Source organism: Myotis daubentonii, chromosome 4, assembly GCF_963259705.1.
Source record: "Myotis daubentonii chromosome 4, mMyoDau2.1, whole genome shotgun sequence".
Classification (NCBI taxonomy): domain Eukaryota; kingdom Metazoa; phylum Chordata; class Mammalia; order Chiroptera; family Vespertilionidae; genus Myotis; species Myotis daubentonii.
The window spans coordinates 88,525,205-88,543,639 of NC_081843.1; positions in this window are offsets into that span (position 1 = coordinate 88,525,205).

The following is an 18,435-nucleotide window of genomic DNA, read 5'->3' on the forward strand; positions in this document are numbered from 1 at the left end:
AATTCTTAATATTATATGTTTTTATTCAGAACAATAAGCCTTTTTGCAATTAATATTACTGAAATTTTTGCATTACATGTGTTCATTAAACATACTCTTATCAGTGTAAAAAAATACTCAATACTTATTATCCTCAATAAGTAACTGGTTTATTGTTTTTATATTTTAACCTGTAGCAATAAAATAGAGTCTATAAAGCATTATTGTATTTTTGTCTTTGAAATTACTGTAAATGTTACTAGTAAATACAATATCTCAATGACATGAAATATATAAATGTTCTTGGTAAAATGTAGATTGTGTGTCTACTGTAAGACAATTTAAGATCTTTGGCAAATTGAATGTGGAGCTAAGAAGTTGGCGATTCCATTTATTGCCATTTCCCTGCCTCCATCTCTCCTCAAGGTCACTGAGTCACAGAACCTGAAAAAGTTGAGCAGAAACCCCATCCATTATCCAGGCTCCTCCTCCCTGAGTGCCATTGTCAACACTGACTGCTGGCAGTCTGTCGCTGCGCTGAGGAAGACACCTGTTCTGGAGTCCGTGCCCATGTTCTGGTCCTTCCACCAGAGCAATGAAATTATAAATTAATTACTGAGAAGGTGGAAGGTGGGCAAAGCGCTGAGAGAGCTCAGACCAGTGTGCCCCCGGTGACTCCACATGAGCTCAGAGCCAGCCTTCTCAAGGAGGGCTGCTGTGGTTTGAGCAGGAGCCTTCTGTTCAGGTAAGCAGCCTTTAGAGACCCTGATCCTATAGTTTGTTTTGACCAATCAGTCTTGCTTCTGTGAGCCCTGAACAGCTAAAATGGGGTTGATGGATATAAGTCAGCAGACATTTGTGCTTGTTTTGTGGGGTTCTGCCAAATGAAAACCATGAGTCAGTGTTCCAGAATAAGGGGGAATCTGAGCCAGTTTCAGGGGGAATTTGAACCAGTTTCAGAGAAGCATTTTGCAAGAAGCAAAAGCAAATAAGTTCATTGGTCTGATTCTGTGAGCAGTGACACTAGCGGGCAGATTGCAGCCAACAACAGCAGCAACCTGGGCTGAGGTCTGCTCATCCCACCCGCTCACCAGCCCTGGGAGGAGCTGGGTTAGGAGTGCACCACTCACAGTTTACAGAAGAAGAGACTGACACACAGACATGTTCCTGAACTTGTCAGAGGTCCTATCAGGAGTCCAAGACAGAGCCATGGATCCTTGCCTGTCCATTTCTCCTTCACCCTGCAGTGTGTGTGTGTGTGTGTGTGTGTGTGTGTGTGTGTGTGTATGAGCTTAAGTAAGTGTGTGAGTGTGAGTAAACATGTAAATTTGTATACCTGTAGATTTGATATCTCTCCCAGGAAGCAGTAAGAAGAATAGAAAGCTGTGTCCTTGAACTTTGTTGGAGTCGTTTGTGTATGGTGTTAAGAACTGGTGTTGAACAGTGTGTTGAAGATTGTAGCAGCAAAACTAGAAGTATGGGCTTCCTGACTAAACGCCAGTTCCCTCCATCAAAGCCCGTGAGAAGCAAAACAAAGGGAAAAAATTGTTTTTTAAAAGAGAGAAATGCCATCTTCAATTAAACAGAGGAATTTCCATAACTACCAACTACAAACCAGGAAGACTATGTGCCAAATGTGTGAAAACGTGCCAAATCCTCAAAAATGATACATATGTGACAACCATAGCCAAAATGTTTTTCAAGTGCAATGAGATCTAGGGCAGTGGTTGGACCACAGAAGAGCAAATCCAGTTCAATATCAAATTATGTCAGGGGAGAGGAAGCCGAAGAGAAAATTATGCTGACGAGCATTTCCATCATGGCCAACACGGGTTCCTTGCAGAAGAGTTGACTCTGGGGGCATGGCAGGGAGGCCAGATGAAGCAGCAAGGGCCCGATGGCACTATGTAGAGCTTGTGCAGGGAACATCTGGAAATCAAAGGGCATGCATTCCTCAGATAAAATAGTTATCAGATTTCTCAAGATTTTTTGAGACCTCAAGTCCCATTAATAACTACATATTTTCCAAGTAATTTCCACTTGCCTCTCTCTAGGGTCTTTCTAGCAGAGATCTGGCACCATAAACATGAGTAATGATCACAGAGAAACCAAAAAGAGCCCTGGCCCAAAGGCCAAGGAACTTAAAAAGGAAAGTAATATAAACAAAAAGTAGATGAACAACATCTATGGAAAAATATCTAAAGAGTTCAGACAACTGGTTCACCACAGTCTCAAAGAAATTGCAGACAATATCAGCTACCAAAAGGGGAGCTCAAGTAATAAACATATATATTCAAAAGGGATGCCATATGATCACAGAGGGGGGGATAAAGGTGAATTTGCAGAGTTCTGAAAATAAATTGAAGAGAAAATAAAGATATTAAAAGAAGCTAAAGTCCTGTTATAAACAAGCCAAGAAAAATAATCTAGAATAAATACAACTAAAAATTGCAGAGTATGGTAAATAGTCCTCAGAAACTCATGCTATATTAAATGTAATGGATACCTGTCATTAATTTTTGCCACCCAACATATGAATTTTTTTCCCTATGGTTTCTGTATATTGTACTTTATGCCAGATTGCTTGTCCAAATTCTCTTGCAAATAAGACAAAGGTGTGTGACTTAGATTCTGCCAATAAATACCCATAGGAAACTGAACACGACAGAAGAAAGGATTAGTGAATTTAAAGACTGGTTAGTAGGACCTGTCCGAGAGATAGATAGATGATAGATGATAGATAGATAGATAGATAGATAGATAGATAGATAGATAGATAGATATGATAGCTAGATAAAGAGAAAGAGATGGAGATGGATATAGAGAAGATAGAAATACACTCATAGGCTATGGTCAAATCATCTCACATAAATAGTTTTAGTCCATAAGAAAAGGAGAAGGATTAGGCAAAAGCAATACTCAACTCAAAGAGATAATGATCAGGCAGTTTACAAATGGATAAAAGAAGACATTATCTCACTGATTCTAGGAGCTCAATGAACTCAACAACAACAATAAAACAAACACAATTTAAAAAGATACATACACCTAGGCACATCAGTAAAATTTCTAAAAAACAAAGATAAAGAAGATGTTCTTAAGGAAGCTAGAGACAAGAGAAACATTGCATACAAAGAAGCAAAATTTAGACTTATAGCTGACTTTTAAACAAAAATTATGGAATCCAGAAAACAGTAGATACTTAAAGAGTTAGGAAAATATGGCAATCTAAAATTTATTTAGAGCAAATTTGCACCATAACAAGCATTACAGAATGTTCTTCATGCTAAAAATACTGATGCTACATGGAAGCAGGCTACTTCAGAAAGGGTTGATGAGCACCTGAAAAGGTAAATATGTGAGTAAACATATAGAATAATATTGACTGTGTAAAGCAAAAACAAATAACGATAATTTGAGGAATTTGTAACATATCCTATATAATAAAAGGCTAATATGCAAAGTGTTCCCTTGGGAGTTCAACCGGGAGACCAGGAGTTCGATCACTTGCTATGACGTGTGCTGACCACCAGGGTGCGGCATGGAACTTGGCAGGCGACCAGCAGTGGCGGTGGGGCACTGAGGGAGCGAGGGAAGGAAGAGATGGAGAGGTCAGGAGGTGGGGGTACCTGATCAACCCTGATTGCTGGCCAGGCCTAGGAACCCTACCCATGCACAAATTTAATGCACCGGGCCTCTAATATAGCTATCAACACTAATAAAAGAGAAAAATGGTAATTGGCGTACGAGCTACTCTTTTCATTGGCTAATCAGGGCTATATGCAAATTAACTGCCAACTAAGATTGGCAGTTAACTGCCAACAAGATGGCGGTTAATCTGCATATGTAGGCACAATGCAGGGAGGCGAAAGGGAAAGCAGGAAGAAGCCCCCTGCCACTGACAGTGATCGGAAACCCAGGGGGGAGCTAAGAGCTGGGGGGCAGCCATGATTGGAGAATCAGGTGCCTCTTCCGCCCTGGCCAGTGATAGCAGGAAGTAGGGGTGGAGCCAGCGATGGGAGCTGGGTACGGTCGAAGCTGGCAGTCCCAGGAGCTAGGGGTCCCTTGCCTGGGCCTAAAGCAAAGCCCACGATCGCGGGGCCGCTGCAGCTGCGGGTCCCCGCTGTCCGGGCCGGACGCCTCAGCCAGAGGCGTCAGACCTGGGCAAGGGGCCGATCCTGCGATTGGAGGGTGATGGGGGTCAACGCCTGAGGGCTCCCAGTATGTGAGAGGGGGCAGGCTGGGCTGAGGGACACTCCCCCCCACACACACACCCAGTGCACGAATTTTGTGCACCGGGCCCCTAGTAAAATATAATACAAAATAGCACAAAAGGGAGGAGAGTAACCTTGCTCAGTCCCTGCCCACAATAATTTTGGCTTGGGGCTTGCCTGGATCAATGGGACAACAGCAAAAACGATTCAGGCAGAAGCTTGTAATGAGCCTGTAGGTTGGGGCTTAGTCTCTCTGGTTGCTTTGCAGAACCCCATGGCTCCTCTGGGAAAATTCCTGGGATAGTATCTTGGATGGGAAGGTGTTTATGAAGCAGGGCTGACCTCCCAGCTTACACTCTCTGAAACACCCAGGTTTGCAAGCAGGGGCACCTTGGCATGTTCACAGATCTTGGCCAGGCTGAAAGAAGAACAGCTTGGCTGACCCAAAGGAAAATAATACACATCTGTTGTTTAAACCTTTACGTTTTGTGAGTCATTTGTTAACCAGCAACAACTGAATTATATACTCTACAAAAAAGAAGAATGCTTTCATCCCGGACCATCAGGAAACTATCTCTGCAATAATGCTGGTTGTAAGAGGTATTTGAGGAAGTTCCCTATTGAAATTGGGATTGCAATGAATCAGAATATGTCACCCAAAAATATGCCACTTTGGCACAAGGGTTGTTTTTTGTTTTTGGTTGGTTTTTTTTGTTGCTTTTTTTTAAATTGAAGGTCAATTTGAGAATCAACAGAAGCAGAAAGAATTCTCTTTCCTCTCTGTTCCTGCCTAAAAGCAGGACACTCATGACCCTTTGTGCAGGGGTCCTTCTCATCACACAGGAAGAGGAGCGCAACCCCTGAGGACAGTCTTCAGGAGGTGAGAGCAGGAACAACATGATTTAAATAATCCTTATCTCCCACTAGAAGCCCCAAATATTTCATGGTCATTTTCTCATAATTTACTGTCTCTTGAAGTCTCAAACCTCTTTTCTTTGTTAAAGTGGTGTATAAGCCCCTGAGTCTAACTGCTTCTTTGAGTTTGACTTTTTTTTTCTGTGAACTCTCCTGTGCATTAAATATTAATAAATGAGTATTCCCTTTTTCCTATTAATCTTTTGTCAGTTAAATTCACAGGCTTTCCTTAAGTTACAGAACCTAAAGGGGTAGAGGACAAAACTTTTCCCTTTAACAGTTTAATGGGTATTTTTTCCTTTCTTCCTGTACATGTCAGAATTATTTGACTTTTTATAATAAGCCTGAGTTCCTTTTAAAATCATGCGTTGCTTACAGGTGGGGATACGTTCTGAGAAATGGTGCCATTAGGCGATTTTGTTGTGCGAACATCACAGAGTGCACTTACCTGGATGGAACAGCTCACTGTACACTGGGCTCTATAGTACAGCCTATTGCTCTTAGGCGACAAACCTGTACAGCATGTTACTGTACAGAACAACACGAGATTAAATAAAGCACAAGAGAAAATGATGCAATTGAGAGACTCAGTAAACACAAGATGAATGAGGCTCTCTTACAGCAAACATTTTGTTATTAGGTGAAAGAAAACACTCTAATAATAATAAAAAGTATAGTGTAATAAATACATAAACCAGTAATATAGACATTTATTATCATTATCAAGGGTTATGTACTGTACATAATTTTATGTGCTGTATGTTTATATGATTGGTAGGTGTGTTTACACCAGCATCACCACAAATATGTGAGGAATGCACTGGCTATGTTAGGACAGTTATCACATCACTAGGTGATAGGAATTTTTCAGCTCCATTTTAATCTTATGGGATCACCATTGGTGTTCTGTCATTGACAGAAATGTCATTGTACAGCACATGATTGTATTAGAAAAAAATGTTAAAAATTTAAGAAACACTGTTAATTTGTCAAATATGCAGTATTATATAATGTCAAGGGTATTTAATGGTTATTTTTTTCTCCTCCTAAAGTCCAGTTCTCTGTCAAGGGTATTTAATGGTTACTTTTTTCTCCGCCTAAAATCCAGGTCTCAGTCCTTATTTACATATATTCTGATTATAGGAAGATAGAGGAATTGATAGATGAGTTAGGTTTCTCCAAAGACAATCAGATTGGCTCCATGAAACAGAAGTTGATAGAACAATTTGGCAAACCGGATGGGCTTTGACAAAGCAGCCTTATTCTCATTAAAACATGCAATGATTGCAGGCTGGCTTTGAAGATTTCCCTCTTTTAAATTTGCTTCAGTACCATACAGAAAATAAGATAAAATGCCTCTTTGTTTTCTAGCACTGATGTCTGTGCTGTGTTTCAAATTTACAGATTTTTTTTTACTACAAAAATCAAAAAATCATTAAATGATGTTAGAGACAGCAGGAGATGTGTAAGAATCATAGAGCCTCTCACTGTAGTTTATATGATTTCATTATCTAAATCAGTGGGTAATGATTTCTTATAGATCAAAGCTTATAATCATTTTTCAGGGATATGAACCATGGAACGAAAGTGGGGTTTGAGGATGATGTCAGTGAAAGAGTCAGTGTTTCTTCAGGAAAAGTGGAAGAATTTGCCCAAAGAACAATTATGTAAATAAAATGTGCCTAGGGCTAGAATAATTTGACTGTCACCCACTGGCAGAAATGGCCCCAGGCTCAGGCCTGGTAAGTATTCTCTTAGGGAGGTAGATCCAGTGAGGGTAAAAAAAAAAGTTTATAATTTACTTTGCTCCAGATTATAGCGTGTTGGAAGGTGGATCTTTCTGTATCTAAACTTATTTGTCCAGTCAGTTCTAGAGAGGTTTCATCAACAGTCCCCTTTTCCTTATCTCTAAGCCCCCAACTAACTCAGCCTGAGTCCACACTCAGGCTCCTCCAGTCTTAAAATAAAAAACCAAAACAACCACCATTACAAAAACTCCCTTGCTTCACCCTCTCTTTCTCTGTTGACTATTAGAAGCCCATTTTGAAAGACCATCTCCACAGAAGAAACCGTGGGATTGCATTCCATTAAAAAATTAACACTGCAACCCAAAATGGCACTGACATCCTTTTATTTTGGTGAGCAAGGACATTATTTTAAAAGAATATTGACTATGGACAGTTTGTAAAAAGGAAGAGCACATTGTTACTCCAAAAACTGTAGGAAGGGACATGATCTCTGGCAACACTTCACTTTCTGAAAAATTCATGAAGGTGCCATTATTGAGAACTTTCCCAGGATTTTTCATGAGTGGGGGCTCTGCTCCAAGGCCTGGGTGGGTGACCCACCCTTTACCCCATGTGCAGAGGGAGAGAGCAGAAATGCCGCTGGTGATGCCAGGCATCGGTTCAGGTGGTTCACTACAGAACTGAGAGGCATCTGGAGGGGCAGAGCCCATGAGCAATGCCACCAAGAGCTGGGAGTTCAACACACATCCTCAGTGCCCTTGCCATTTTAGTGGTTTTTTAGGTAGTATTCCATGTTTCCCTCACTGCCCCAAGGTACTAGTATTGGCCCTATTTTACAGATGAGGAAACTGAGGCAATAAGCAATTGAGTAACTTGCTGAGGTCACACCTCCCTAATATTGATGACGAGTGTCGCTTTCAATTTGTGCAGTTGACCAGGGTCTCATACCACTGTCCTGCCCTTGTTTGTCCTCCCAGTGGAGTGGGCCTGGCCAGTGAAGGGGATGAGCCAACTGGCCAACTGGGTTTGGGAGGCATGATCTGGTCTCCTCAGGCCCTCCTACTCATGAGGAACCAGATTTCAATTCACCCTTCATAGTCACTCTTCAGTGTTCCATCGCTGTGCTGGACCTGGGGGATCGGACATGAGCCTACAGGCCTGCTCTCTGGATGTTTCCAGTCTAGAGAAGGAGATTGGAACTTCCAGTGATGCACAAGGGAGGCAACCAGCTCCCACAAACGGCTGGGAGAGGCTGAGAGGGTGACCTTGGATCCTAGGTATAGGGATACAGGGTAGTCTGCCCTAGGGGGTGACCCAAAGCCAAAGGTAGAAGGATACACAGCAGGAGCCCAGGGAGAGGAGGGGTGCCCTGGCTCCCCCATACAGGGTGTAGACCTGTCCAAAAGGAGGACAGATATGGCACAGGTTCCCTCGTCTTCCCACAGCCAGTCTCTCCAGAGACAGACGTGACTGCTCCAGAGAGCTTGCTAATTAAGATCAACAGGAAGAAAGTGAAGAGGGAAAACCACTAATTAGGGAGTCTCTTTCAAGAAATTGTAATGTCTTGATTTCTGAGTGCAGGGAACAAAGTAAACTAATCCTTTCCTGTCTCCCCATGGAGTTCCATGAGCCAGTTAGTGACGGATGAGAGTCGCTGGTGATCAGGCCTTGATTTATGTGCACATAGCACACTGGGAAGGATCCAGACACACTTTCTGCACCTCAGTAGTTTATACACATCCCCTTGATGGCGATGGCAGTGTTTGCTCTGGCCAGCCCACTGGCACACGGCAACCTAATGCTATGATGTTTTGTACCCACGGGATGCTGGGTTGCTCTGGTGTGGTGTGGTATGTGTGTGATTATACAGTGTGCATGTGAGTGTGTATGAGAGTGTGTGTATGTGTTGTGCATATGAGTATGCATGAATGTGTGTGTTGTGTATAAGTGTGTGTGCCGGGAGCCGGTCCATCCTTGCTGTTTCAAGGGACCTGGCATATATGGCATACTGTTCTTAATATGTTTGCTCACCTTCTTGGCACTATGTGTTTTAACCAAGGTCACCTCTTTGAGAAAGGTTGTTTCCCCAGGTAGGGATTTTCCCCTGAAGTTAGGGAGGGAATAAAACCCCTTAACTAAGTGCCAGGCGGGTAATTAATCACTTTAACTACGAACAATCATGCTTAAGCTACATAATCTTTACTCCCTGGAATGGAGATAAGAAACGCCCTAACCTTTGGAACAGAGATTGATAGGATTGGAATCAACTGGTATAAATACAGATGTAATAAGACAACAGGACACAGAACTTAGAAGACAGAACCTACACAGAACCTAGACACAGAACCAAGACACAGAACCTAGACACAGAACCTACACAGAACCTAGAGACAGAAGAACTTCGCTGGAGAGAACATGGCAAAAGATCCTGGACAGAAACTGGCCACAGAACCTAGAGACAGAACCTGGCTACAGAACCTGGATAGAACATGGCAAGAGAACCTGACTAGAACCTGGTGACTGAACCTGGTTGGAGAACCTAGCGAGGGAACATGGCTACAGAACCTGGCTGGAGAACCTGGACAGAACCTGGCTGGAGAACCTAGCGAGGGAACATGGCTGGAGAACCTGGAGAACCTGGCTGGAGAACCTAGCAAGAGAACATGGACACAGAACCTGGCTGGAGATCCTAACCAGAACTTCGCTAGAGATCCAGACCAGAACTTGGCTGGAGATCCTGGCTAGGCTGCTGATCAACTGAACGCTGTCTCTGTGTCATTCCTTCCTCGCCGACTCCGTCCACACCTTTGGGGACCCCTGGACCTGCTGGGGTTGGACCCCAGCATGTGTATGTGTCCTTATTCCCCCAGCACTGCAGAAATATTAAAGAATGTACACATTGGACATGACTGAGATCAGACTTGAAACTACCCATAAAAAGAGAATGGAGATCAAGGTACACTTATGGCTATTTTAGCTAAAAGAATGAATGTCACTTTTTAGGGCAGAAAACTATTGTTTAGTGGCCAAGGACACGAATTCCTTGATCTTGAACCTGCCACATGAGAGAAGCTTCTAAATCACTGGGCCTCAGTTTCCACATCTGTGACATGATATGCTAGGAGCTCATTGTGCACATGGCCCTTGAGCACTGTCAGTGTTGAGGTTGGCCCTTCTTTTTTTTTAAGATTATTATTTATTGATTTTTAAAGAGGGAGTAAAGGAGAGGGAGGAAGAGAGAAACATCACTGTGAGAGCAAAACATATATTGGCTGCCTCCTGCACGCCCCCTATAGGGGGCCAAGCCTGCAACCCAGGCATGTGCCCTGACCAGGAATTGAACCAGCAACCCTTCAGTGCATGGGACAATGCCCAACCAACTGAGCCACACCAGCCAAGGTGGCTGTTCCCTCTCTTTTAAGAGCATGACAAGGAACAACTGAGTCAGACGCTTAGAACAGAAGTCCCTTATGGAAGGAACGGAGGAAGTAGGCGCTGGTATGGATGAAAAAGAAGTCAGCAAAGAGAACTGGCATCCTTGTCTCCATCACTCCTCAACTGAACAGGTTATGAGTAGCTTCTTTGATCACCAGCAAGCAGAACACTTTTCCTGTGGCAATGCTGTATATGGACGGGCAGTGGGCCACTGGCACCCCCAGCAAGTCACAGTTCTGTGCTGGTTACAATTCATTTCCCCTTAACCCCGTTTCTTTCACACCTATATCATTTATCTGGATTTGGGGTTCACAGATTTAGCCTAACTTTCTCAGGTGACCCTCAACATTCAAGAGCAACTGGTTACTTTTTCTGTGGTGCTACTTTTTCATTCTTTTTTCTTTTTCTTTTGGAGAAGCTTGGGGCCTTTGTGCTATATTATTCCTGTCTCCCCAAATTCCTTGGACAGCAATGCAGAAATATGCTTTGGAAGAATCACTTTACTCTGCCTTGAAATCAAACCATTTTGGGGGTGGGAGGGGGCTGTTTAAGCTGCTTAATAGAGCACGGGATACACTGTCCCATTGAGGCTGAGTGAGGTCGGGTGGCACACTGGAATGCAATTAACTGAGCTGGAAGGTGGCCAGTGAATGCTTTCCCTTCATGGAGAAAGCTTTGTGTGACCTTTCTAACCACATCAGTCGGGCCTTGCACATCTCAGTGGATCTGGGACCCTCAGCAACCACCTCTTCAAGTGTCACTGGCTCAGAACTGAAAGAAAGGAAGAGGGGAGAGACCCACTGTGCTGTGCCCAGGCATCTTATAGTGAGTGCCACCCCTCCAGGAGCTGGCGGCTTCTACCCACCCTGTTGGAAGGAGATGGGCTTTAGCATCACTCAGACACTTGCCACATCATTGTGTTGTGCTCCCTGTTTGTTTGTATCTCCATGCCTGTGTGGGGCTACGTGGATGGCTGTGGTGACCCTGTAAATTAGAGGGTATCAAAATGAAATTATCTCAGCAGATCTAGGAGAGCTAATATCCAGTAGCGGTGTATTGCAGAACATAGAATTCAGAGTGTGTTTCTGGGTCTCAGCTTCCCAAAGCTTATTTTCAGATTTGGTTGCTAGATATAAATGTAAGACATTTCTACCCCACCGTTCTTCGTGCACCAAACACAAGGTTCAAACCTTCAGGGAAAAGACGGATGGAAACATAAATATGGGTGGTGTTATGACGTTTATGTCACCTTAAAAATATCTACTCTATTGGATCCTTAAGCTACAGCTGCATCCCAATGAAGCTGTGAGTCAGAGATCATGCACCCATGTGCTCACGGAAGCATGCACACATGCATGTCACACATGCTCATGCAATATATGGACATACCCACTATACACACATACATATATATGTATACACACACAGTATGTTCCTTGCTATTAAACGGACCCAGGCTATTCCTGCCCTGTGATTCTAGTTCGCTGGAATGGCAATCCCACTATCCAACCTCTGTTTCATGCTTGAAATCACCATCTGTGCTGATTTCACCACAGATAATAGGTCAGTTATCACCGTCCCTTCGGCCTTGTCACTCATGCCTGAGGGATGGGAAGGTTAGGCTATCATGGGCCAAGTAGACACAGGGCGGTCTCACCTCCAGGACAGAGAAGTGAGTCCCTTGGTCCCACTCAGCTTGCATGATGAATTGGCCGCCATCCTGCACTCAGGCCAGCAAGGCCCAGGCTCACCTCTGCCTCTGCACTTGGTGCCTGAGGCAAGTTTCCTTGTGGTTCATCCACTTAGGGTTGGAGTTGTTTCTTTGCTGCCAAAACAAATGTGGCAGATACCCCAAGAGAGCTCTTTATGCAGGGTCATTCATTCTAACAGGCCATGTGCATTATTTAAAACTCAACATCTCCACCCACTATGTAAGAGCTCCTTAGCAATGTTCTAATCAGGAAAGACTCTTACCCTGAACCCTTGGCTTTTTTCAAATGGTGCTGCTTCCCACTTTGGGTTGGCCAGACGTGCTCACATGGTGGGTCTGTGTTACCTGCACAGGTGAGTGGAGGCAGACTCCGTGTACTCAGGAGGTTGCCCTGCTCCCAGTGACAGGGTCATAGACTGTCCTCTATGCCTCCACCAGTCACCTGCCATGCCTGGCTTCTAGGTAAGCCTCTGTGACTCTTCTCACACAGGGAGTGAGTGTCCTGCTGCCAAGAGTCAGCTTTGAGTTGGAGTTTGGGGGGAAGAAAAGTTCCTCTCCCGTGGAGGCTGGAAGACTGAGAAAGGCCTGACCTCCCCCTGCACTGCACCTGTCTTGTAAGGCTACTGAGGATTCACACATACTGTCTGCAGTCCTTCTGTGCCTGCCCTGACATCTAGTCAGGCTTCTGCCCATTGTGGCTGATGGAGGAATGGGGCCTGGGAAGGGAGTCAGGACACTGGGTCCCAGACCTGGCCTGGCATCCCTAGGCTGGTGGCCTTGTCTCATTTGGGAGTCTATTGCCCAGAGGATGCTATTCAGCCCTGGAAGTCCTGGGAGTGGATTGTGAGGGCAGGGTGACTTAGGGGCACTGGCAGGTAAGCAGCATTAGGAATGAACAGGTAAGTGGGGTGTCCTAACTTAGAAGTAAAGCACCTTCAATTGGACCCCAAACCATGCTTTGAAGGAATCCTTTAAACCCTCAGCTTATTAGCCAGCACATAAGAATGCACTTCTTACAGTGTACTCATGATGGAAGCTGGCACCCCTAGAGAGGGAGATTTCTGAGGTAAGAGTTTGCAATATCCACTTGGGGAGAGGTGGTATTGTTTTATTACGATTTCCTGTGGTAAATAGGTCCTTTGGGGTAGAGGGAAATCAGGGCACTTGTTTATAACTAAGAAGCCTGCATGTATTTTCTTGGGCTGACATACAATACTACAGACGGGGCAGCTTACACAATAAACATTTATTTTCTCTCAGTTCTGGAGGCTGGAAGCCCAAGGTCAAGGAGTCAGCAGGGTTGATTTCTTCTGAGGGCCTTGTTCTAGGCTTGTAGATGGCTGTCTTGTCCCTGTGTCCACATATGGTCTTCCCCCTGTGCCTGTCTCCTAATCTCCTCCCTTCTTATAAGGACACCAAGCATACGGATTAGAACCCAGCCTTATGACCTCATTTAATTTAGTCAGCTCTTTAAAGACCCTGTCTTCAAGTACAGTCACATTTTAAGGTACTAAGGGGTTAGACTTCAACATTGGCATTGGGGAACACAAAGCAGCCCGTAATGAGTTTCACACACACTTGTGACTATGAGATTGTATCTCCCTGAGAAAGTGGAAGGCCAGAGGACTGAGTCTGGCAACTCATGAGTACGACAGAAGTGTCTGTATGAATTTATAAAATCGATTTTGTTGCAATCATAATTGTTGTAATATTTGACCAGCATCTGATGTGGTTGCCTTGCTTTTCCCAAGTTAAATTTTTAAATGCTAAGGTCACAATAATTTAATCCTGCCAAGGTGCCCTTTTCTGGCCCCTTTTTGCATTTTTTTTTTCACGTTTAATTCTAAGCACAGAAGCTCAATGAAATGTTTCTGGTATTGATCGAAGGGAGAGGCCCGTTGGCATGCTTCTCATCCCCTGGAGCTTCTCATCCCCCATCCCCTCGTCTCCTTCAGCAGAGCCCATGTCTGAATCCAGGGGAGCATTTGCACTCCGATTTCTCTCTGCTGCTCATGTTAACTTCTCTTTGCTGCTTCGTTTTAAGCGCCACCGCACTAACTCATAAAATTAATTCTCTTTTCGTGGGATTGTCAGAAATGAGGATTGTTCTGACCCCTGGTTGAACTCATCAGCTGAAATGAAGTTGTTCAGTGAGCTGGAGAAGACAAAGCTTGGTTCCAAGAGATTAATCAGCTCCATCAGCCCTGGGAAGAGGCCCGCACACGCCCGTCACACTGACCCTGAGCAGCTCCAGTCCCGCGCAAATGAAAGCCATCACTCCTGGCCAGGAAGATACTAAATTATAGGCTTTTAAATTTAATTTTCAGTTTACTTGTGTTTTCGATTAGTGTGCCATGTCTCATAAAGATGGTAGTACCTTTAAGTAGTAAACACCTCCATCTCGTCACTCGAGCAATCCTGTAATCAAAGGCGAATTCCAACCAAGTTCTCTTAGCAAATGAAACATGGGTGGGTTTTTCCCCCTCCATGACACCTTAAGCAACAATAGCAAATTATTTTCTTCATACCAAAATCAATAGCAGGCTTGGAAATAAAAAGTCGCCCTGGGCCTGGGGCCACAGGATTTCCTGACAGGCTCCTAAAACTATCTTCTGGTCGCTGGGAGCCCTGACCATGGCCATTCACTTTCTGATCACGACTGAATCGTGGGGTGTCTCCTGAGTGAGGAAAACTCAAAGGCGGGATGACTGATAGTCAGCTGGGCAGCACTCCCCACCTCATCTTCGCAGACTTCAGTTGCACACACACGGCATGGGGAGTTTATTTTATTCTTCAGAGTGAAAATGAGAATGGCCACTTCTTAGGCTGATGAGCCCCCTTTGTGCCTCACCTTTGATTAGTCTAGGTGTAGGTTCACACTCAACCAGCACTGACTGCTCTGCTAAGAAAAGCTTTGAGGGAACCTATATTGTTACCCAGACTTGAGGTGGGCCATGCAGAGATCCCCAAATCCACTCACCTTTGCCTGATTACTCCTCGCCTGCTGGATCCTCCCTCATGCTAGCTAGCCTCTCCCTTCGGCCCCTGATTCAGGAGACTCCCTTTGCTTCCTCTGACATTTTCCTGACCCTCCTTGCTTCTAGTAGAAGCCACTCCTGACCCCAACCACATGGCATTTTGTGAGAGTTTACCACCTTCCCCTTAAACACACAACCATATTGGTTAGTCAAAAGTTCTACTTAGCTTTAGTTTAGATTTCCTTTTCTCTCTGTCCCCACCTCCAATGCCACAGCTCCTGGGTGCCTTTGTTCTGTCCAGTTAGGCATGCTCCCAAAGCTTTACTTGTTGTTTTGACAAAATAAATACAAGTGTTTTGTTTCTCTGTAAGTTACCATCCTGATAAAATATCAGCATAAAAAGGAATTCTGCAGAGTGGGGCACTCTGGCCAGGAAATGTGAAGCGGGGGTCTCCAGATTGGGGGTCTGATACCCCAACCATGCTCCTCTGGCTCTGATGAAAAGCATAATGTTGCCAAACTGCAACAGACAGAATCCAACATGCAGTTTTCTAACTCAAATGCTGGGCTCATCTTTTGTCTGAGGCACCAGAATGGCCACGCTGACCCTTCCCAGCAGGTGTTCATCAGATGTCAGCCCACTCAACCTGCAGCCTTGCTGGCTGCAGTCGGCCCATTGGGAAGAAGGTGTCACTGTTTTCTCTGTTCAAACTGGGTGTCAGCCTGCTCTCATCTGCCTGCAGGTGTGACAGGATTCCTTTACAGTCAGATCTGATGTGCGCTGCATCTCCACACACGTGCTTCACTCAGATTCAAAGTCAGATATACGGAGGAAAAGTTCGCTAGCTGGCAAGTTCTGTTTTGTGGACATCATTTCTGTGATGCTCACTAGCAGAATGTGTTCTTTGGTATTGGAAATTTATCACTGATTAAATTGATGGTAAATTACAGACAAGTAGTGCTTTCTTTTTATCCAAAGCAAAAATTTTTAATTTAAAAAAGGAAGAATGATCTGTATTAAATAAGCAAATAATACTACTTCTTTGTGTTCACATAGTGCTTTAACTCTCACAAACGCGATTTCTTTCCCATATTTTGCGTTTCCATTCATTAGTACAAAGACATGCTGGAAGCAACTTGGCGATGTACTGTTTTACTGGAGTACAAAGCTCTTTAGAGGTACTAAATGTAATGGGTGCAACATGTAATTTTATGAAAAACGTTAAGCATATATCATAATATAAATTGGTTCTCATTCTTGGCAGGAACCTGGACCCAGGGCTCAGAGTCATCAAATGAATTGACTGGCCAGATGGAGGACACTTCCAAAAGAGGTTCCTCATAAAATGCTGAAGGCATTTGTCATCTAGACTGGACTTCTGTGTCGGGGGGGGGGGGGTGCAGTCCTGGGGACCCTGGGCCAGCAGGCTGTGAGGGGAGAAGGAAGCCAGGGGTGGCCCATGTCCACTGGCTTCTCAGTAACAGGTGCCCAGCCTGCCTGCTTCTACTAATTGGACCAATGCTCAGGATACCTAGTTTCTGCTTCCTCTCCGGAGTGTGTGGGGAGAGCCATAGGAACTTCTTTTCTCTTCTTTTCGCTTATTTCCCTCCCTACTCCCCTCCCTGCTACCTTTCCTTTCTTCATTCCTACCTCTAAAGAAAATAGAGTAAGGAAGGCTACATTGAAAGTACAGTATAGCACATGGACACAGATAATAGTGCGGTGAAGGTCTGGGGTAGGGAAGAGTAGAGCAAAGAGGGGGAAATGGGAGTCGTCTGTGATATCCTCAACAATAAAAATAAATTTAAAAAAGAGAAAGTACAGCAACCAATGATAACTTTCCCCAATCAATGGATCAGAATGCTGGCTTCAGGCGGGATGGTCCACTGAGACATCGGTCCTTGGAAGACACCAACACTGTCCATTGTGGTAGGACCTATCCATAGGTCACTCTTATTTGTGTTCTGAGTTACTCTCGAGTAGCAGTGACTATAGTTCTTTTACATCAGCTAATATATTCTCCGCCCTAATTTAACTTTGAATTATATGTATTAAACTGTATAATTCAACATGCAAACCCTCTTTAAGTTCACTATGTCAGTGTTGTGTTTCACAACTGACTATTTAAACTTCTGTGATTATATTTTTATTCATTGTTTATTAGTTGAATCCTTAAGAAGAATAGTAAGCTTTAACCAGTTTGGCTCAATGGATAGAGCATCAGCCTGAGGACTCAAGGGTCTCAGGTTCAATTCCAGTCAAGGGCATGTACCTTCTTTGCAGGCACATCCCCAGTAGGAAGTGTTCAGGAAGCAGCTGATCAATGTTTCTCTCTCACCGATGTTTCTAACTCTCTATGCCTCTCTCTTCCTCTCTGTAAAAAAAATCAATAAAATATTTTTTAAAACAGAATAGTAATAAAAGTGTTCAACTTATTATATGGTACTTATAGGCATTAATTATTGTTTTGAAGCCTTTTTATCATTAACTGAAATGCGACCTGTGCTCCCTGTAGCTATTTGGGGATTTGAACAAAGGCTCCTGCAGAGCCCTGCGCAGCTGTCTCTCACCATGGGCTCGGGCTGCCTGTGCATCCCCACTGTTGGGTGGTTTCAATGTCCCTACTGTAGCCTGCTGAGAGGCAAGACCATTTCTGTCCCAGAGTGCAGCCTCACTTTACCTTGCTGCATGCTTTATTTAAGAGGAAACTAAATTGTCAGAGCGAAGAGTACAGTGCTTTTTGTTCTGGCAACACTTTGCTTTTTCAGACAAATAATTTATTGGTTCATCTCCTAGTTCTGCCAAGTACTTACCTTTCCAGGTATGCCAGCCATCGAGTGCACTTCTTGTTTGAAAATGAATCCTGTGTGTCCATTAATACTCAGTCATAATGCTTGTCTTGGTTAATCTTCGACCCCGTCTCTGCTTACCAGGAACTCCTGTGACATCACAGACCCGTCCTCAGATCCCATTTCAAGTTGAAATTCCGCAATTAATAATGAATTTTTCTTTTTGGGTGTTGAATAAAGTGTTTGCTGTATACTTAGGTGCTTAGATGGAAAGGTTTATTATGCCAAGGAGAAAGATGAGGCTGTGCTTAAGCAGACTCCAAGACTCTGAAGTCGGCAAGGCTTTCAAGAAATAAATTTGCAATTTCACTGTGAAGGCAAAATTTCTTCAGAGTCTTGATTTACACTAAACACAGATTGTGAGTCAAATGGAAACATAATGGAGGCGCATCTCCAAGAGTAGCATGTGCACGAATGAGTGCACACAACCCAAACATGACTCAAAGGGCACCTTTGTTAACAAAGGCTGGGCTGGCTTTTTTGGAAAATACTAAGGTAGCACATCTCCATGTCATTTTCATACTGTGACCATTGTTTTTAAATTATAGTTGTCAGTTTTGTAGTCCAACTTGCATTGCAAATGCAAAATATTAATTAAATATTAA